This window comes from Anoplolepis gracilipes, chromosome 10 (genome assembly GCF_047496725.1).
Source record: "Anoplolepis gracilipes chromosome 10, ASM4749672v1, whole genome shotgun sequence".
NCBI classification, from domain to species: Eukaryota; Metazoa; Arthropoda; class Insecta; order Hymenoptera; family Formicidae; genus Anoplolepis; species Anoplolepis gracilipes.
This window is the reverse complement of record NC_132979.1, coordinates 3,702,236-3,724,905: the sequence shown is the minus strand read 5'-3', so window position 1 is coordinate 3,724,905 and position 22,670 is coordinate 3,702,236. Positions and strand designations below refer to the sequence as shown.

Here is a 22,670-nt window from a genome sequence, read left to right as displayed (position 1 = left end):
CTAAAGTCAACATTGCAGTCAGTTATATTATTCCGGTATTTTACACGCTAGTGTTTCATCCTTTCCTCTTGACTCTTTTCCGCAAAATCCTCTGGAGACAAAGAGTGCAGAGGAAAAGGAAACTACCGTCGAAAGAGAATCACCAGTGATGCTGCGACCGAACTGTTTTCAGTACTCCTTATCCGAATCGCGGGAAAGTCGATTTATGTCGTCGGTCCGTAAAAATGTCATCGACCGAGTCGTTTGGTGTGACCAAAGAATATCCTTCCGTTCTCTCCCTTTTCCTTCTCTTCGTATCCTTACCCTCTTCTTTTCAATTGCGCGATAAAGGATTATTGCATTATTGACTCCACCCACTACGAAGGGATCGTCTTCTCGGTCGGCCAATAAAACACTGCGGCTATGTTTTACGAGGGCCATCAAGCGCGTTGCTCGACTCTTTCCGCTCGGTTCGCTACTTTGTAAATGTCGAACGAGCTCGTGGACCTTTACAACCCTATCGACGTAACTTTGTCACGATAATTTAGAGCAAACGAAATAATTCAATTACAAAAGATGACCGGAAAATATGTAATGAAAATGAAATTAAAAATATATATAATTTTACTTATATATTTTGATTGTACTTATAACACTATATATCACATAAAATAATCGAATTCAGCATAAAAGCTGTAAATAAATGTTTTAAATGCAATATATATATATACACACAAGCGATATATATATATATATATATATATATATATATATATATATATATATATATACACACACACACACAACTGTACAAAAAAGCCATATTAGCAAAAGAAATAAAAATGTCGAGGAGTAATGTTCAAAATATAATACACAATACCGTTACCGCGTACAGTAGGGTTAATAACGATGAAAACAATCTTGTTTGCATGTGGTATACAGAATGAAAATGGAACTAGCGATAAGGAGAGCCAGTTACAACACAACGTATAATGAAATGTATGACGCTTTCGCGAAGGAACGGCTTCGATTCGGTCGCACGCGTCGACGTCAGCGTGACGTACGAATGTCAAATAATACTACGATTTAATGCGCGATCATTTTCCCTATAGCGATCAGGAGAGGGAGAAGACGATGTGAAAGGAAGTAGTCGATTTTATTCGCCCGTTATAGCAACTTGATCGCAATACAATACACGTAAAAAATGATGCTGTAACGAATAAAGAACGAATTCATAAGAGATAAATTTATCGCATAATATATCTCTATGTTGATGAATTCCACGATAAGTAAATAAAAGTTTTAGTCATGAATTAAATAATAATAATCATAAATTTCTTCCTGTAACTTAGAGAAATCAAGCGAGCATTTATCTGTGAATTGTTTGATTTATCGTAAGACTTGAGACAACAGACAACATTCTGTGCCAATTATGTGGACAAACAAACTGTTTATGTTACAACATATATGATCACTTCTTGCGTTGGTCTCTATTATATTTGAAAAACTGTTTTTGAAATAAAAGAAAAAATTATATCTTTATTACAATAATTTTAAATTCTCGTCCAAGAGCATCTTTATATACCATTACGATTTCTTGTGTCCACGAAATTGCTATAAAGCTCGAGCATAAATTCACGACACAACTTGTTATTCGAAGCATCTCCGAAGACAGACGATAAACTTCAACAAACTAATAAAGAGTCATCCGTTTCTCTCGCATAATATTGGCCTCTTGTACCATGCTTTAAAGAGCCGCTCACCCGTGCGAGCGAGCACGCGTGAGACCGCACAGTACACTTATATATACGCACGCACACGCACACGTGGTCGTATGTGTCGCAAATTCGACACGGCGGGCTTCGTTAACCACTCAGCGAGCGCTAAAGAGAGGCATGAGAAGCGTTCCAGTTAACACGAACTAGGACTGACGACGTCCATTTTAGACCGTGGCTGTCACGCGTCAGGAAACGCTCCCAGTTAAAATAGCGAATTACAATGAAATATCAAATCTTTTACAAACTTTATCTATCTTAAATTTTTTTTATATTCAACTTTCACTTGCCGAAAATTGTATCATTTTTATAATAATATCATTTTAAGTAAATATATTGGGATATTCAAGTGTATCAAATTCTATCTACTCGGAAGTAAAATCTTCTTATGCAAATGTTAGACTTTAAGAATTTTAATCATCGACAAGAATCATAAAACAAACGCGAAATAAAGTTACGGTTCCATGAAAGAAACTCGACGTAGGAAATTATCGGAAATTGTGGCAAAGCAGCGGCGAGGAACGACGACAACATATGCTGAGAAAGCAGAGAAGAACGGTGACGAGCGAGACACGAAAGAGAGAGAGAAAGAAAGAGAAGCGAGTGAGTTGTCGCGGTTATTTTAAGCTCGGTGCGAAGGCTAAACGGCGAATTGCACGTTCACGAATTCCCGACGATTCGATAGCCTCTTCTCTCTCTCTCTCTCTCTTTCTTTCTTTCTCTCTCACTCGCGCGTATATTTACCGATGTGCTCCAATTTCCTTTCCACGATCATCGCGATCTCCGGGAATATCTTGTTATAATTTATCATAAATAATGTTTTTATATGCAAAACTAAAAATGTAATCGCCTGACCAAAGATAGCGTTCGAATAGCGATTTGTAAAAATGAGATAATAGCTGTTATTTCCACTATATTTAGTATCGTGTTTATCTAACAACGAATTTAGATTCAAAACTGAAATAAGTATATTAAGAAGTTGACTAGTAGATGTATATGTATTCGTTATTTCAAGATTTCAGCTCCTAAAATTCATCATTCTTATTTGTGGAGTTTCATATTTCGAATCGATGCAGAATATCGAAATAATATTTCTGTCTCTAAAACTGGGATTTTTTACTATTCAGAAGAGGCAAAAATATTTTCGCTATTTTGTTTAGTCTCTTTATATATTTAAATTAGGGCATTTAAGTTCTCAGAAAAAAATTAAGTATTTACTATAAATCAAAGTCACGTTAAATACTGACATCATTTCTCGGGTATTTTTTTGAAGTTTATTTTAAATAAAAAGTTGAAGGAAAAAAAAAAAATATTTTACTTAAACTTTTCATTTATTCATTGAATAATATATATGTTATCCTTAACTGATTTTTATCATATGTAAATATGTATATGTAAAATTATTGAGGTCATTGCAGAAACCTAAAATTATACGAAATAAACCACGAGCTAACCGTCTAAAAACAACAATGGAATAACATGTCACACAAGCATCGGAAATTAATTCAATCTCCTCTAATAATGTAGATATTACGCATGAGTTACATTATCTACGTGTTCTCTCTCTCTCTCTCTCTCTCTCTTTCTCTTTCTCGCTTGTTGACACCGTTACGGATAGGAATCAATATTACAGTGTGGATTAGCGAAATCATCTTCCCCCGTTGAATCACAATCGACACGGCGGACTCGATGACTCGGCTCCATTGACACTGACACACTGACATCGTTTCTCGCACGACGGCAATAAGACGCCGGTTTCGTGACCTTCGAAAGCAGAGAGTAGCGTTCGCCGTTCGCGTCGCTAATCTCCTTAAATGTACTCTTATTAAAGCGATTTAAACCACTGTCGTTGCCACTTGTCGACACTCCGGCGCTATCACGCGAAATTAAAAACGCGACCTCGAGATCATTCCGGGAATACCACCTTCTGGGAATACGTCTGGCGCGTTGCTCATTTGAATATTTTCGTGAGAGACCAATTGCACTCGTTTAACCTGGAGATCGCGGAATAGTTCGCGGAAGTAATCCGTTTCCACAAAACGTTCCCGCAATTCATAAATAAATTCACGTCGATGATATTAATACATTTTTCCCATGTGCACTTACATTTTACATTCGATTTCAACGATAATAAAAGCATCACTTTGTTTTTTTTTCTCTTTAATGCGTGATTCAATTTATTAATATGTTGCATTTAGCATATTCATGTATACATTGCTCAATGATTTTATCGGAATATAATTCAATTTATAATTTTACGTGTCGCGTAATACAAAAAACATTTAACAAAGTGAAATATATACATACAAGCAAAATACATGTCAGAATAAATTAGAATATATGGCATAAAAAGCTATTAGATTGTTGTCTCTGAAATTTATCGCGAATAAATCGTTCAAAGAATTTAAGAAATAAACAATATTCAAGAATCCTTCATCTTTTCGAGTCTACTTAGAATTTAATTAATCAAATTAAATTAAAATTACAAATAATAAATAATACATCATGATACAATCAAAAACAATATATTATTAAATTTACTAACTTTTAATTAATAACAATTGTAAAATATGATTATTTATTATTTATTAATTCTAATTATCAATAAATTAATGACAATTATATTAATAAATGTACACAATTTTGTATCAAAATCGAGAAATTGTTATCGTGAAGTGATCAGACCTTGTTTGTGATGTTCAATGACGATGTTGAAATTTCATTTTCAGAATTTACTAACAAATAGAGAAAAATAAAGCAGTTCTTTCGATGTAACGGATTATGATTTCTTTTTCTAGCGCGGATATATTTTTCTCTACCACGTTGGCATTGAACGCACCTATGCAGCAATGCCAGAGCTCCGAATGCGTTTAACTTCATATCACCTTGGTAAAAATTAAAATCTGTACGTCCAGTTACGACTTATTCATTGTGAGCATAATCGATTACATAACGTATCCAGTGACGGCACATAAATGGCGAGTTGAATTCATGAATATGAGATACGTGTAAAAATACTTATTGTTTGCGAGAAACAGAAAATATATTTGAGAAAAAGAACAAGTTAAAAATACTTTTGTACAAGAAAACATATAATAAAATGTACAAAATCTTTCTTATACTTTCGTACATATATTACTTTTGTATATATTAAAAGTTTTGGAAGTATCAACGTGAAATTAAATCGATTACTTAAGTATAATATTACTTTAAGATAAATTGTAATTCTGTGATTGCAAGAATTAACTGGTATTAGTCAAATAAAGCATTAATTCGAAACTGTATAACGACTACTTCGCCAAAGTAAAATTTTAATGGTATTGTTCCTCTAGAAAAATTTATAAGAAAAAACTGTAGAAGAAAATTGTAAAAAAAAGTGCAAGGAAAAATTACAGAAAAACTTACAAACATTGACTAAAACCTTTGAACAATGAATTTAAATCTCACAATGCTTGCATTATCAATAAAATATAAAAACTAATATCTTTCAACTATTAACGAGGAGATAATGTAATTTGTGATAGAAAATTAAATTCTTCACGCTGAATATAAATAGCGGTTAATAATAATAATAATAATAAATATATCATCAACAATATATATGCATATCAGAAACACTTTATCGCGCGTACTTAAAATTCATTCAGTTCCATTACTATAACTAACGACCGCAAATTATCAGAGTTATCAGTATCCTTATCCCGTTGGATATATCACAACCGATGTTACTTTACGTTTCATACTCTTTATAGGTTAAATTCACCGGATGAAATAACAGAGTATACTTTCGTAAGCCGTATAGAAACAAACTCGATTCATATTAGCTTTAAACTAAGAAGTTGTAATTTTATGAAGTCGCAAGCCCGGCGGCAATACTTTATGCGCACACAAGGAGATCGCTTCGACAATGCCTCTCGGCGTTTCACAGAAGCTATCAGCGTGTCTCTCATCGTCCGGCAATAACGGCATTCTTCAGGTTACTTTTTTACGACGGTAGGATTTTTCCCACTATTTCAAACTCTTTTAATAGTCACCATAAACGCACGGAGACTTTCTTCGCGTGGCTTCGGAATTTTCAGCGAGACAAAACACCACGTGCCTCCGTAATGTCAATAAAATTTATTGCCCCATCGTTGCGCCTCCTTTTCCATCGAGTATACTAAAATATCTTGCCTTATTTCCCTGCATATCCCTTCGGAAGGCCCAAGATCCGCACTCATAAATCATTGACGTATCATAAATATTCTTAAATGATGGAATTAACTGTAATGTTGGAAAGCGTCTCAATTGATACACTTCCTAATTATTGTTCATCAATTTATTAATCAATTAAGTAAATTATTTAAAAATAAATTCAAAACTAAATTATAAGTTTCTTTGTACATATAATTATGTGTTAAAATTTATACATGTATAATTAATGGAAAATACAATTAAAAAATATAACTCATTTTACATTTACGAATTTTTATAGATCTACTTTATAATTTTTTTTAATTAACTAATTTTAATTTTAACTTTATTTCAAAAAGAAAAAAGTATAACAAATACTGCTTTCATCTTGCTTCTGATGTATTAAATTAATTAAAAGATAAATGCATCTCGTTGTTGGCTTCAATCTCCGTGTATCTATAAATGAAGTGCATATATTATACTATACATGTAAGGCATACGCAATCGCGACACTTTGACCCCAGTGTTTTCGACACAAGTTGACGCATCTTACGAGACCATTTTTAAAAGGCCACTGCAATTCCTCGATGTTAATATTGGATCTTTTTCTCTCTCTTTAATCATCTTCTTCCTTCTTGTTTTCTCGCTTATGTAACGCCAAGTTAGTGCGACGACACGTGACAGCGAGCGAGAAAATAAATCGCGCACATGACAAAAAGTATTTATTATCATTTCAATCATTATCATTTCAGTTTGTTTCTATCAAATACAAAATGAGTTACATTTTATCACATTTTTATATCCTTCTATCGGTAAAAAATTTTTTTCAACGATAAAAACAATCATGAAAGTCATAAGAGAGAAAAAAAGAGTGTGTGTATGTCAGATATAAAATAATTCTTCTAATCGGAATTAAATATTAATTTATATTAAAAAAATTATAATCTTAATGTAACACACACATAAAAAAATGAATTTACAAATAATTCAGTTTTTGTTGATAACTTTAGCATTATTTATGTTCTTTTTCAGACATTAATAATGGAGATTACAAATATTTTCTGTCTCGAAAAATGACGTTGATAGTGACGTTGATAGACGTCAGCAATGTCACCGTTCAGTCAGGCATAATTAATTAGCGACTATCGGCGTGTCTAAAAGTGTAACATTTCGAAAAAGAAAAGTAAAATGTGTGCGTGTATGTGTAAAAGCTAAGTATTTCTACAGAAATTATTAATGAGAAATAAAAAGATAGATAATGAGATTTTATTGCGTATACATATATACAAAGTGTTCCCTCTAATTAAAATATCCCTGCTTTCTTTTAAATGTCAATAAAATCTCGTAAAAGGTGAGATTAAAAAAAGATTTTCGCTTATCAGGATATTATTCTCTTTGAATCGAACAATTTTTGTCTTTGATTTTTGTTCGTATCATCAAAGGAAACAAAGATACTCCAAGTGTTCTAGTTAGACGAAATATCATGTATATTGTATAATATGACTAGAAATTCCAAGTGAAAAAGAACGAAAGCATTAAAAGAAGCAAGATAACAAACAGGATAAAACAGGATAACAAATTGAGATAAAATTTCAAGACGATAAATCGTAGAATTTTGCTGACTAAATATTTCTCCATTTAAAAGCAATCTCATATACAACAGGATAATATAATATATGATATAAGGATGATATCCAATATGATGATAAAAAGATGTTGGATATCAAGAATAACAAGTAAATTTCATAATGCAATCTACAATAAAATATATTAAAATATACAAAGTGAATATATTAAAAGTAACAAATAATTACATATATAGAACACACAATGTGATAAGTAGGTATATATCACAAATTTTATGTTAACTGCAACTCTTCAGAAAAATTAAAAAGAATTTTAATAATAAAAAAATCTAACGCAACGTTGATATTCTATGGCTAAAGACCGATAAAAACGCATCAATGAAAAGTTGAGAAATACATGTATTCTTCATATTTTATTTTAATCTTTTATATTTTGTGGGCTTTTAAAATCGCTTTTCCGTCACTGAAGAACGCACTCCCCCACCTGCTGTTCCAAGAAAAACGCTGCCGAAACAGGAAAGATTCATCGTCCTTGGACAACGATAAAGTCTCGGGAGAGAAAATCCAGGACACGCGGCCGGTTCGTAAAATAACGAGATTTATTTTATGGACAGAGATGGATCGGCCGTAAAACGTCGCTTGGAATGACCTGCGATGTTTTTCCTGCTTCTTGCAACGCGATAGGACACAATGCGGCTTCTAACATCTCTGTGTTCCTTAAAAAGGTGCAATTTTGTGGAACACGACGCGACATTTAACTTGTATAGCTTTTAATCTTATTTGTAACTAATAAACTGTGCATCTTCGTAGTTGAGTACTAGCGTTATAAATTTAACATTATCAACATTTGTGCATCTAATTACACACAATTCGTTTTCATATTTTACATATGTAAATACATAAGAATAAAGTTAAAAATGAGAAAAATATGAATAAATAAAATCATATTTTTCACAATGTATATTTTATTCACTTTTGTAAAATTATTTAAAAAGCAGTTATTCATATTCGTATTTCAAAGTTATTAAAAAAGCAGTTATTCATATTCGTATTTCAGAATTTTGAAATGGTGACAAATGTAGCTGATAATTAAACTCTATGACGTCTTTTAAAGATTGACCAACACTTAATTAGTTTTGAATTTCATAATATCCAATATATTCAAGCCCGCGCGCACGCACTTTCGACAAGATACAAGATTTACACTTGTAGCTTAACTTTGTCCTGCAGAGTCATAAAAAAATAAAACAGTCGTTTAAACATAATATATCTTTTAACAAAGGATGGACTTTTGAATAGACTCTGAATGAAAACTTGTGATACTGACAAGTATATCTTTATAACAGATTTTTCGACAGCTTTTTTTTTTTTTTTTTTTTTTTTTTTTTTTTTTTTTTAATATGTCGAGAACCTTGGCATAGTTGTAAATTTAAAAATTATCATTACTTAAAAGTTGATTTCAAGGGTTTATATCTTTAAGAGAAGAAAGAACCCAAGTGTGACATCTCAACCAGAGATTTATAAGCCATTTATAAACAATGAACATTAAAATGCGAGCGCGTTCTCGTCGCGTCGGAGTTTCAGCTGCTCGACGGCGACAAAGTGTTATCGTCCGGTGACGATAATGCTGGCAAGAAAATTGCTTTCTTCGCCCTACGAATTTCCCGCCAGAAACGCTGAACAAATACGATTCATAAAAGCGAAGCTTTGACAATGTTAACACCATGAAATGAATTACGCGAGCTCATTGTTTCCAGCGCATTATATTTCGGAAATTTTGTTTTCATCGCGTAAATTAAGCGACGAGTTAACAATAAAAGTATATTTACGTTATAGGAATACTCGAACTGAACGCTGTCAGCAATTACATTTCGCGTACATACATAATAAATGCGATAAAAATAAATCTTACAAATGCGCGATAAAGAGTTTAAAACGTTTAATAAAGCGAAGCCTATTATGAAATTATATAGAGAATGACCTTTCCAAAATTAAAAAAACATCGATTACAAATACGAGTTGAGACTGCACTTTGTAATAGCACACACTTTGCAGCATGCATGAAAAGACAGATCTGATATCGTAACGTCGTAAACACGTCGTTCTGAAAATAGTGCAGTGCAAGCAGACCTTAAGACGTATACTCGCTTATAAAATAGCCGATGATCGCGAAAAACACTTGCGCAATACGCTCAAGTGTGTATGAAGAAAATTGCGATAATAATTACGAGCGACATCGTCGTCGTAGACTTTTCTCACGTGTTTATCATTCAACGGTTTTCCCGTCGCGAGAAAAATAATATATGTAAATAATAAAAAATCGCCGGCCAGGTGCAAAGTACGTTTCGTTACACATCGCGATAAACTTGCACATGTGACTATCCAATAATTTCAGTCTCATCAGATGCTGGAATTGAAAGCACAATCGACTCGCGATACATGACCCTGACTTTTCCGAGTCGAATCGATCATCGCGAGACAATATTCGACGGATGATTCCTTCGAAACGTATAACGAGATAATTAATATTTATGGATGATGTGAGTGATTTTAATCTGTATATTGTAAAATAATGAATTAACGCGTTGGAAATGTTTCATACTTTGATGTGGTAATATTAATTATAAAATAGTTAATATATTTAATTGGATATTCGATATTTTCCAACAAGTAAACGATGCATCTCGTCGAGCTAACGCGCACTTTCCTTCAGCGATCATACATCAATTTCTAATTGAAATAATTCAAACTTTTTCTTAATCTTCTTAGTTTTATTATTAAATAATCTTAAATAATTATAATTAAAATTATTAATTTATTTCGAAATAATTATTAACATATTAAATTGATATAAATTATTATAAAGTTTTTATCACACATTAAATCTTTTTGCAAGTTAATATTTTGACTAGACAAAATATATATATATATATATATATATATATATATATATATATATATATATACATAGTTGCGCAGTCTTTCATAAAAAAATTCAACATTACGACATAATCTTCACGAGATATCGCATAAAAATGGAAATTTATGTAAAGCAAAAATTCAATAATATTTTTTGCTGCGCCATTCAACTTTGAGTGATCATACGTCATAAATCCACCGACGAATTATTGACAAACTGTCTGTCATTCAAAGCAATTTTTGTCGGACAACAAGAATTATTTCGCGCTTAAACGACGCTTAAGCGCGCGACGTACCGATAGAATTACGCGCGATGTTGGCTGATTACGCGCCATTTCGCAATAAAACCGCCGCAAGCTAGCCAATTCCGTTCACTCGTGCGAGAAAAGAAGAGAAAGAGATGGCAGGAGAGAGAGAGAGAGAGAGAGAGAGAGGGAGAGGGGGGGGAAACCTCACCGTGCGGTTCAGGAGAAGCGAACGATGACGCTTGCTGTCGTCGTCGGGCTGACTGAAAGCGATCTCGACGGTAGATTATCACTACGATCACCAAGGTAATCACACGAGGCACTCGTCAACAACGGTAACGGCGAAGGCACTCTCATTCTCTCGCCGAGTCCCCGTACGAGTTAGCGTCGCGAAGTAAGCAACACACGAGGGGAGCGGCTAATCCAAGAAGCGCGCGCTCCGTGCTCCGTTGCTACTTGTCGCACACGGAAAAGATCGAGGGAACTCTTTCTCTTTCGTAACGCAAGAGAGAAACACTATCTCGCAGTAACACTACGTCGCACTTGTATAGAGGATATTATCAATGATGACGTAGCGCGGAGAAACGACCACCGGGAAAGTAGAGCCGGTAGCCTTTGACGGCACCAGCAGCACCAGCAGCAGCACTGTGTTGACGTGCGAGACAACGCGTGATTATCTCTCTCTCTCTCTCTCTTTCTCTCTCCCTCTCTCGGCGTATACACGCACTCACGTAGGTAAATAACACTCGCGTCGATTGAAAATCAAGCGACAATCGTATCGAGATGAGACGCAGGGCTACGTGACGCAACAACGACACCGAGAAGACGTAGCGCGAAACGATCGTTGCGCGCCAGACGATGGTCGACGAGAAACTGGCACCTTCCGGTCGAGACGGGGAGAGGGCGCGGGACGCGGGAGCGAGATAGACGCGCACGCCGAGAGCGAGATGCACACGTACGTATGCGCGCGCGCCGGTGTGTGGGTGCCGTATGTATCGGTACGCGAGACGAGCGTACGCGTGTCGGGCTCAACGAGAGAGCGCGCGCGGAGAGGGAGGGAGAACGAACGAGGAAGAGTGGGAAAGAGAAAAGGAAGCGAGAGAGACATGGGGGGAGAGGGGGGAGGAAGAGAAGGGGAAATCCGCGACACTAGCGACTGCCGTCACGGGAACGGCCAACTACTACTACTACTACTACTACTACTACTACTACTACTACTACTACTACTATTCTACTACACTACTACTACTACTATTACTACTCTACACTAGTACTATTACTCGCTGTCTCTTTTTCTCTCGAGTGAAAAGGAGAGAGGGAGAGGTCGAAGAAATCACGAAAGCTCGTGCATGCCGCGAGAAGACGAGAAAAAGATGCGCGTGTGCGCGCACGTGTCGGTATGCGTCCGACGAATTTTCATATGCATGCGTGCACCGAGAACGCGAAGAAAAGAGAGAGAGAGAGAAGGAGAGCGGACGGGAAGATTGAAATGAGAGAAACGGCGGAAGGGAGGAGGAGCGAGATGTAGGACGAGAGGAAGGTAGAAGGGAAACAGAGAAAGAGAGAAAGAGAGTGAGAGAGAGAGAGAGATGTAGGGAGAAGGGAGCGAGACGGAGGAGTGGGAGATTATCAAAATGGCCGCACGCGCAACCTACTCCACGTCCTACTCCTCTGCATCTGCACCACCTCCGCCGCTCCTCTCTTCTCTATTCCTACGCCGCTATTCCTCCACCTTGTCCGAGCTCGCCGCGCGACACGGCGCGGCGCGAAAACCGCCAAGCGTAATGCCGTCCGATATAATGGTAGTGGACTATCGTGACAGTCTCGCGAACCGCTAGTGGTAGTGGCTCGTGCTGGATGCTCGTGTAATGTATATAAGTCGAGAAACCTGGGAGAGGGGGAAGGGGATGAGGGAGCAGGCGGACAAACAGAAGCTGTCGTCGTTCGCGCCAAGTAGAGATGAAGGAAAACGAGTTTAGTGTTTAACGAGCTACTCGGGGATTATGTGGTCGAAAGTGTGATAATGCAAAGAGATGATAAAAATAATGGATGCAAAACAATAATGGATGGAAATAATACATAATGAAAAATAAGGAATATATAAATATATATATTATATTTAATTTTTTTTTTTTTTTTTTTTTTTAATTAAATATATGAATTAAAATAATTTTATATCAAACTTTTGCGTCAAGCAAAAATTTATGTAAATCGCAACTTTATTTTATTTTATTTATTTATTTATTTTTTTTTTTTTTTTTTTGGCACCGCAATAGAAAAAGTTCCGTTACTAATGATTGCGTCATCACCTGCACGACAGAGCCAATTTACGCTGGCGTGTAAAATAATTAAAAGCAGATAGTGCTCACTGTTTTAGCTGTAACGATTAATCGTCGTTTATGAGTAATAAGCGCGGCAGCAATTTGTTTTGGGATATTGCACGAGCGACAAGACACGTGCATTATGCACACGCGTTTCGCGTGCGCGATCCGTAATTACGATAATTAACATGTCGAGCGTAATGCAACACGAATGCAGAAATAATTCAACCTCGTCGCGAAAAATCGCCCGGCGCCAATTAATTCGGTTCCTCTCTCAGGAGAAACTCTAATTGCGCGCGCGGCTGATTTTACATCTCGTGCGAATCCATGTACGTTGCACGCACGCGCGCGCGCACGTGCATGTGTGTGTATGGGAGAGTATTCGTATACATATTTATGCGGTCGCAAACGGAAAAGCTTTTCAGCGAGATCCTTTAGCGTCCCGTGAGAGGAGAGAAGCACATTTCGTTCGCAAATAACTTCGATTTAAAATTGCCAGTTGCGATACAGCAACAACAGCAGCAGCAGCAACAGCAAGTCTCCGAACCTCCACGACTTGAAGTGCATAATATTGCGTTAAACTCGCTTTGAAATTCGAAACGTACCCCCCCCCCCTCTACCCTCCCTCTCCTTCATCGTCGTTGCCGCCGCCGCCGCTGCCTCCACTTATACACGACTAATTCGCAGACAAAGCGCTCTACATGAAAACAGGGCCGATACGAAGCGGCGTCTGTCGGTTTGGGCGAGCGGTTGACTGCGAAAACCGTCTTGCATATAATGCATCGGATCGATACACGCGCGGCCCTCGCGCGCAGCGAGTGCGAAAATAATCACCGCTACGTACTCGACGAGGATCAGAAAAAGCGACCTGTATTCTCCCTCCTCTCTGCGCCCCTCCAAAAATGGCGCTCCGATTTAATTAAAGCTTCAATGTGTACAAACGACTGAATAAAAGCAAAAATCTTAAAATAATTTATTTCGAAAAAGTAAATGAAGAATATACATATATTTGCTTTGTAATTGTCATCAATGGTTACGTAAATAGCGTTACGTAAATCAGCGTTTTACAATTCGTTATCTCTTTCATACGTTTCTTTTAAAATTCGTAAAAATCATTTTAAAAATGCACAAGATTTGTACCTAACACATTCGATCGATTTAATTTAATTTCTCGTTCTATTTAAAATGTATTTGTATTCGAATTAAAAGATATCCTGAATCAAAATCCAAAAGCTAAATAAAAAATAAAGACTAAAAATACTTTCTTACAATTAACGGTAGGAAACTTAAATATATTTACATATATATCTTTGGACCGATTCGAATCACGTGTGTGCGAAACGATAATATTATCTCATTTATGACGAGTCTTTAATTATAAATTTCGTTCATTAATTTCTCGTTCGTCTAATGTACGGTAAGAAGATTTTCCTTAATCTATTTCCTTAATATCTTGATGCTCTTAATACTTTAGTTCAATACTAAAAGCGCTTTTATTTTATCCACATGCGTAGATAATAGCATAATTTATATATCTCTTTCCCTTTGTGTAAAGTGACAATTTTTTATTTTAAATAATAAGATTGTCGGGCATTTCATCACCCGCGCGATGTAACGATTAAAAGAAACATTGCTGACAGTTTTCAGAGTGGTTCGAGTGGCAATCATTCGGTCGGAGAATAACTCGTCGCCGGTGATGCTACCGGCAAGCTTCAAGCCAAAACGCCATCAAGCCGTCGTCTGTCAATCACTTTGCTAAATTGGCGTGCCGGAGGAATCCCAGCGGTTCCGCCATTCGACCCGATCTCTCGTGCTAACAATCGTAACGTCGAAGTCCTTTCGGTGACTGGCTGGTGTCCTGACCTACACCGTCGCTTTCATTGTTGTCCGTCAAAGGGGCAAAAGAATGGAAAGAGGAAGAAGGAATTCCAGGGAAAGAAAGGACCGACGTGTTTACCTTTGTTCAATATGCATTATATATCTCATTACTTTTATTTTTTATTAATAATCTACAGCGGTGTTTTTAATATAAATATTAACTATTATTCAAAATATTAATTTTTTTTCTAATCGAGACATTTCGATAATAATTTAAGAAAAATAATTTAGATGATATCTTACATTCATTTGAAAGTATTTCCTCTCTTGATCTAATCTGGAACGCAGCTTATGTTTCGTTCTTAAGAAAACAGAAACCAGGACAAAGAAAGGAGAAAGAAAAATATCTAACATAAGAGGATTTGTTTGTCTTTTCTCTCGATGGCTTTCGTTTACTTTTCCTTGACCGCCATTCACTGTTACATTATTATCTCGAATAATCGATTATGCCCCTGGACCGCGCCGCCGTGTCATCTTAACCTTCCTTTGGACGTTTTATCTTAACTATAGACTGCACTAAGTAATTACTAGCAACACATACCTTTGTTTTATTGCATTGTATTAAATTAGGAGTCATTACGAGTTCATAAATAATAAATACATAATAAATAACAGCGTTAATTTTTTTTTTTCAAAAACCTTTCGATATAAAATACTATAATGGAACAATATTTTTCAAATTTTTTCGTTACAAAAAAATTGCAGCACAGGCGATTAAAAAATAAAATTCAATTATTTAATGTACACTATACTTATAGGACGTTAAAAAAATATATGCACATACACAGGCAAAAAATTTATTATAAATTATATAAAATAAAATTATTCATATTTTTATTTATATTTCTGTTAATAATATATTAATTTAATAAACTTATATAATTATTAATGAGAAATACTAATATATTTTTTGAGTCGTTATAAAATAGCGCGTTAAAATAATTTTTTTGTATTTAAAATGAATAAATTTAAAATGTATATTTATATATATTTATTTATATGTATTTAAATGTATATTTTGTACTCTCTTGATATTTACGATTGTGTATGTGTCTGTAATTTAAAATGTATAAATTTATAGTTACTATTTTAGCACGCACATTTGTGTTTATGCGACCTACGACATTCTTTATCTTTTCACATTCTTTGTTTCTAAATCTTTAATGTAAGAACGTAAAGAATTTATAGATAGCAAAAGGGTTTCCAGATACAAAAAAAAATAGAGATTGAATCGTATCTGTTCTTTTCGTCCTCCTCGTTTGCTTTATCGCGTTTATTATCTATTAAAGAGAGGATTGTGCTTTAAATTATCGCCTATACGTCGCCAAGAAAGAAACAAAGTAGAACCTTTCTCTTTTTACGCAGATAAGCGCACAACAGTGTCACCTGATAACAGTTCTTTATCAGGTCATGCAGTTCTAATGACAAATAACAAATAACAAGTTGTACAACAGCAAAATTGATCGCATGCTTTTCAAAATTATACACGCTATAATTATTTTTGCGACTTAATAACGCTTCCTGCATAGATGTTTTCGTAAAATAATTTGCATTTACAGATTTAGTTAATTCTTCATAATTAATCATCAGTTTGTTATAGATAAAAATGACATGTCATAATATCTTAAAATATATACAAGTTTAGTAGTTTGCGTTCACCTTGGTAAATCTATTAGTCATTTTTTTTAACAATAATTAAGTACATAGAAGAGTAATAATTAAGTATTAAGAAGACGGACATGTAAAAAATGTTAATCTAAATAAAATCAAATATTAGTTTTAAATATAAATTATTAATAATATCATTAATTAATTATTATTAATTAAAAAGTTAATTTAAAAGTTTTACTTACAAGAAGAAATATAGCGATGGCATGACAAAAAAATCAGATAATAAAAATTCACGGTAGCCGAACCATGCAAAAATTTGTAAAGTTATACCGAGGGCACCGGTGTCGCGGAATTGAATAGCGATTACGAGAAAATGCAAATCTGCGTTCGTGCGGAATGAGGAAAAGGGCGCGGCAGAGAAAGAGAGAAAAATCGTAAAAATCCCATTTCTGTGAATTAATCGGAGGCCACTGATTTATTCGTCGTCTTGTCATGATAATTATCGAGTCGCTTAAACATTTTTCAAGGGCAATTATTTTGCCGAACTCGTGATGAAGTCTACTAAATGCTAGCGACGATGGCACCGCAATGAAAATTTATGCAGAGTGTCCTGCTTAAGAACATGCTCTTTTAGAATGCTATAGCACGCTCGACATTCCAGCTTATCAGCATTACAATTAACTTTCAAAATTCATCTACAGTCAGCTCTCTTGCGTCAATTCTATTTCACAATTCGATACACTTAATCGCCAGGCTTATCAAATGCTCATTTTGAAAGAATATTAAGTGGAAAAGAAACTCTTGTGTCTATGATAAAAAAATTCTGATTAAAAATTTGTTTTAGATTTAAATTACTTTATAATGATATGGACCTTTATTTGATATTACTTTTAATTAACTCTAGAATTACAATATGAGAAATACATATAGACACAATATGTATATATATATTTCATAAATATATCTAGTTTTATAAAAAATCGATAATATATTGTATCATTCTTTTTAATTAAAATTATTATTTGTCTTTTTAAATTTCTTATATTTAATAAAAGATTCTTTATATATTTCATTTTACTTCTTCTCTCACTAAAATTATGTTAATTTAATAGTCAGGGTCGTAATTAGTCGAGCAAATAAATACAAAAACTTTTTGAAAATATAAAATGTACTTTTTTAATAAATGTGGAATAACCACGACTTTATGGAAATTCAAATAGCAGCGCGAAACAGGAAGGATAATTTACGCCATATTCTCGGTAGTTGCGGGAATACGCAGGACCGCTAAATAAATTCAACACTGTGAGTAGAGAAAATCAACTAAAACGAGGATGGCTCTTCCTTGCCATAATTATGGGGCCCGAAATAAAACTGTTTCTGACCGCGGAAAAAAATTTCGACGGCAATTAATTTCGCGAGTTTCAGAAACGCGCTAAATATTTCCATCAAAACATTAACTCGTCAACTTTTGCAGTACAGAGTTTTCGACTATCTGTATTAGAATTTTTTATCATTTCATGTTAATTTAATATGTGTTAATCTGTTGTCAATATACGTTTTATTACTACGCATGATAATTCATAATGTTTCCAATTCCTCTAATCTTGAAAATAAGATTCTAATTGACATTAATCTTTATTAAATGAAGTCAAAAATATATTCGTATATATGCGTAAAAAGCTATAACCTTTTAGCTTTTTTTTTTATTCTATAATTAAATTACTAATTTTAAGTCAAAGTAACTTTGAATGCGAAAATACATTTCGTATTTACAGAGAAAATTAAAATTGCATTTAATCGTTCTCGTACTGATTAAAATTGTGTGATTCAGCTACACTATCTAAATATTATTTTTAATACCCATTATTAGCTAATACTCGATCTTTGATTTTAAATGTTTTTACGAGCAGACTAACTTTCATAAATAAACGAAGAAAAATATATAATTTGTAAGGGAAATTCTCTTTTTAGGATTTGTTCATCTTTGAACCACGTATTCATAAGCATAGAAGATCATCTCCGCACAAATAACATGCACGGTTTCTTTCTGCCGCTGATGATGAGTAAGACTCGAAGTAATAATAGAAAGTCGCCGAAATCTAGATCTTAGTCAGTGGATTATTTTTATCTGCGCACAGCACGAGACAAATCTCCTATTCCCTATCTCGCATTAGCATGATAATTTTCTCTTGCGGTTTATAACTCCTTATATTTTTGCCATGAGCTTAATCAGCCAACTGATGTGACAAAACACATTGTAGATATTCAAGATTGACCATACTGAGAAAATTTTGATACGGCAACGCACGCTTGATAACGATGATAATAACAATATTTATGAGCCTTGATTGCAAGCGATTACGTAAAGAAATATATAGCCAGAGATAATCGGTATATAAAATTACGTAATTTATAGATTAATTTAGACGAAATATGCAGCATTGAAAAATTACATATTGAACGTTGTAAAGTTACTGTATTTATTTTTATAATTCCATAAACAGATGTTTTTCAAAAAGATTTTAATAAACATATCATTTGTTTTTATTATTTAATTGTTCACTGAATAGTAATGATTCGATATGTATATTCAAAATCTCACATACATAAGTTAAATGCACTTTACACTATCTGAAAAAAAATCAAAGAATGAAATTATTTTAATATTCTTCTAATAAATATATCTTTTATATTTAGACAATTGTTTAAAAATTCAGAAAGAATTAACGCGACTGCGTTATAACAAATTGAGGGAAAGAATCGCGAGGGAAAAACTCTAAATGTACTTTAATAAGTTTTCCGATCAAGTGGCACGCAAGCGGGCATCGCGGCGATTACTTTTGTTGCTCGGATGCGGCTTGTGTCGGTAAGAAGTAGACACAGCATGCGCTTGTGTTCCATTGCCCCAGATAAGATCAGCTCCCCTTCCATCGCATACTCTCTCCTGGTGTTATCTTTGATATCCCGGTTCTTACTTTGTGAAAAAGGGCAAAATACACAGTCTGTATTACGTTAACGAGAGCTTACACGAGGAGGCCATCGGTTACGCGTACATAAAACTTCTCTTTCCCATCGACGCTAAAGTCCCGTAAAATATCGATATTTCTCAAGGTGTTGCTATATAATAGGTTGGCGCGAGACCGCGAGCAAGTTTTATGAGCCGCTACGGGATTGGATGAGTTCAGATTTTACACTGGATTATCTCGATGAATCCCGAAGAAAGTTCTTTGCGAGTTCAATTGACAGTCTTGAGAGAAACTAGTACAATGCTCTCCATAATTATTGCCAAATTACTATGATTTTGTCTTAAGTAGCGCATGTTTAGATTTCAATAGAAATTGGAGGACTTGTTTCTAAAGAAAAACTCACACAAATATAAGAATGATACTGATATGTAAAGTGTCTAGAAAATAAAACGCATCTATTTATTTCAATCAATTATTACTGCTTATAAAATTTTCTATGAGTTTTTAATCGCGAGGAGAACAAAATTAAAAAAAAAATATTATTAATTATTAATGAAGGTATCGTTTAGAAAAAAATAAAAATTATTATATGTAACCTTGCAATGATAGAAAGCACGAATTATTTTCCCGGTTAATAAAATTGATTTATTATTATTAAACATTCAAGAGAAACATTTCCGTGTGCCAAAAAGGCATAACTTTGCAATATAAACGAAATTAGTTTCACAAGTTGAACTACGAGGAGCGGTGTCGTAACGCGGGACGCATCAAAGTCGAAAATGACTTTCTCCTCCATTAACCGGAACGGTTTCTCGAACCGGGTGTGCAGTGAGTTACATTTCGTCGTGTGAACGCTTATACCGCTCGATAAAGCGACCGTCGCGACTATGGGTTGACTTGAAAAGTGGATGACTTTAATTGGCGTCGCGCGAGATTCATCCCGTCGTTCAATTATGAATTATGGTCGCGGAACTTTGCACTTTCGACTAAGTGTCTTTCACAATACATATGTCTCTTTTTAAATAATAACATAATATATTTAATATATTTCCCCCAACAAGAATTGTCAATGAAGTTGTTGCTTTATCTCTGAACGGCAAAAAGATTTTTGCATTGCATGTTATATACATATTACAATATTTATTGTGTGCGAGAGAGCGACAGAAACTCGAGCGCAATCAATTTAATACCTTTCGTTGAAGTTTTATTTCGTACACATGGAAAGCGAATGTGTCGGTGCATTTATATGCATTCTTCATAGTGTGCTATTTCCTTGTTGCGCGCGACAGGTCGATAATAATTTGCAAATATATAACCGGCAAATTTGTTGGCAACGACGCGACGGCGAGCTCGAACGAGTTGGAAGGTCGCGATACTGTGCGCGGCCTCTTATTTTACAAATTACGACGAGGGTTACACCGCGCATCGTCGCCGTCGTTGAATATACACGAGACACAGCCCCATCTCGTTTACGCTCGAGGGACAAACCGAACCTTTTCACACCGACTCTGGTTTAGCTCGTTCCGCGGAAAGAGTTAATTTAACATACAAAACCTGACGAAGCACAGGGAATAATTATATCTGTGCGCATTTCAGTATTTACATTCATTGCAAGTTATTCGATTTAATTTAATTTGCGAATTGTTTCCTTTTTTATTGTGACCTATTTTTTAAATTGCCAGAGAGAATAATACTAATTGTAAGATAAAGATAGTCAATTGTTAATATTAAAACTCAAAATTCTTTTTATATACTTGTCAGCTACGTAATGCTTTTATATCTTTTTTTTTTGTACTGTATATCTCGGAGAATTTTAATGAGCCTTAAGGGGATATCTAAAATTACCGACAGAACATGAATTACAAATTTTGAATATCTCTTTTTTGGCTACAAGGATTGATAAATCCTTCTTCGCAATTAAAGTACTTGTAAAAATAACACGCGGGAACAAATAATTTCATATAAAAATGATAAAAAAATTAAAAAATGATAGTTACGTCGTAATAATATTTATTTAATATAAAAGGTTCTACGGTACGTCCGTGCAAGAGATATAACGTCCGCGTTTGGAATAACATAACAGAATATTAGTAAACTTTTGGAAATGACTTTAGAAGCCTAGTAAACAAGATTTTTAAAATCTGTAAAAAATTACTCTCGTGCATCTTTGAGTGTGCGAGATTGAAACACAAACTCACGTTTCAGACGTCATTTCTAAAAGTTCACAAATATTTCTTCATGCAATTCCTAGCAGACCTATCTTATTTTGTGTGTATAAATTGCAAAACTTTTATATTAAACAAATATATTGTCAGGTTGGATTAAATTTTGGTCGATAATATAGAACAGCTTTTGGATCCCCTTAATATTTATCACAATAATTTCGAAAAGTCTCCCTCCGACAAACTAAGCTTACTTGCAAATGTTTTAAATCAATATTTTTAAAATGTTCAGATTATATTATGGAGTTCATAATATATAATAATAAGCATAATCTCACACACACACACACACACACACACACACACACAACTAAAAAGTAAAGAAGGATTTCACACAATTTAGACTTAGAAGTTCTTCAATTAACAGAACAAAGAACGAAATTACTCTCGTTCAACTTCAGCACGCTCTTTCTTTTCCCGAGTTTCAAGCTGTCGATATATGACAAGATAAATTATGGCAAATATAAAGAAAAAAATTATGTAGGTGTTTGTGGTACATTTTATCGTTATGATACGCACTACCATGAGATGCATCGTAAAAAAGATGCGCGCGCATTATGAGAAAAAGAACGCGTTATGTGTGTGTATATTACATACACACATATATACACAATGTCTCGTTTTACCCGCAACCGTCAAGAATTATCGCACGTAAAAACACGGCACGCAACTTCTTTTTTACACAGACGCGGCGAGGGAAAGATGAGATCCACAGCTGCCGACAAAAAAAAAAAAAAAAAAAAAAAAAAAGATTTCTACCCCCGACTGCTTCCCTTTCCTCCCCCGTCAACACCCATGCGCGTTAGCTATTTATAGGTTATCGCGTTATCGGCGCAACGTACGTACGTTAACGACACTATATATTTATAATAGCGTTGTGGTTGCTTTATCAGCCTCCCGGTATCGCATGTGTTCGGCGGCTCTCACATTGCCCAGCACGACCCCGCGGAAAAACGAACTCAAGGCATGTTTTACAGCTAAGTGCACTCGTTGCA

The 22,670-nt window shown here is 34.6% G+C and overlaps 1 protein-coding gene across 4 annotated transcripts in view; it reads right to left on the bottom strand.

The window, feature by feature from the left end:
* Lilli (AF4/FMR2 family member lilliputian) overlaps positions 1–22,670 on the bottom strand; it is a 202,348-nt gene that overhangs the window by 115,585 nt on the left and 64,093 nt on the right. The window contains exon 1 of one of the 4 annotated variants that reach the window (XM_072900455.1): positions 10,889–12,828. The exons of the other annotated variants lie outside the window; for them this stretch is intronic. The gene's annotated coding sequence lies outside the window, so the exon portion shown is untranslated. Of the gene's footprint in view, positions 1–10,888; positions 12,829–22,670 lie in introns of those variants that run through there. 4 annotated transcript variants of the gene reach the window in all.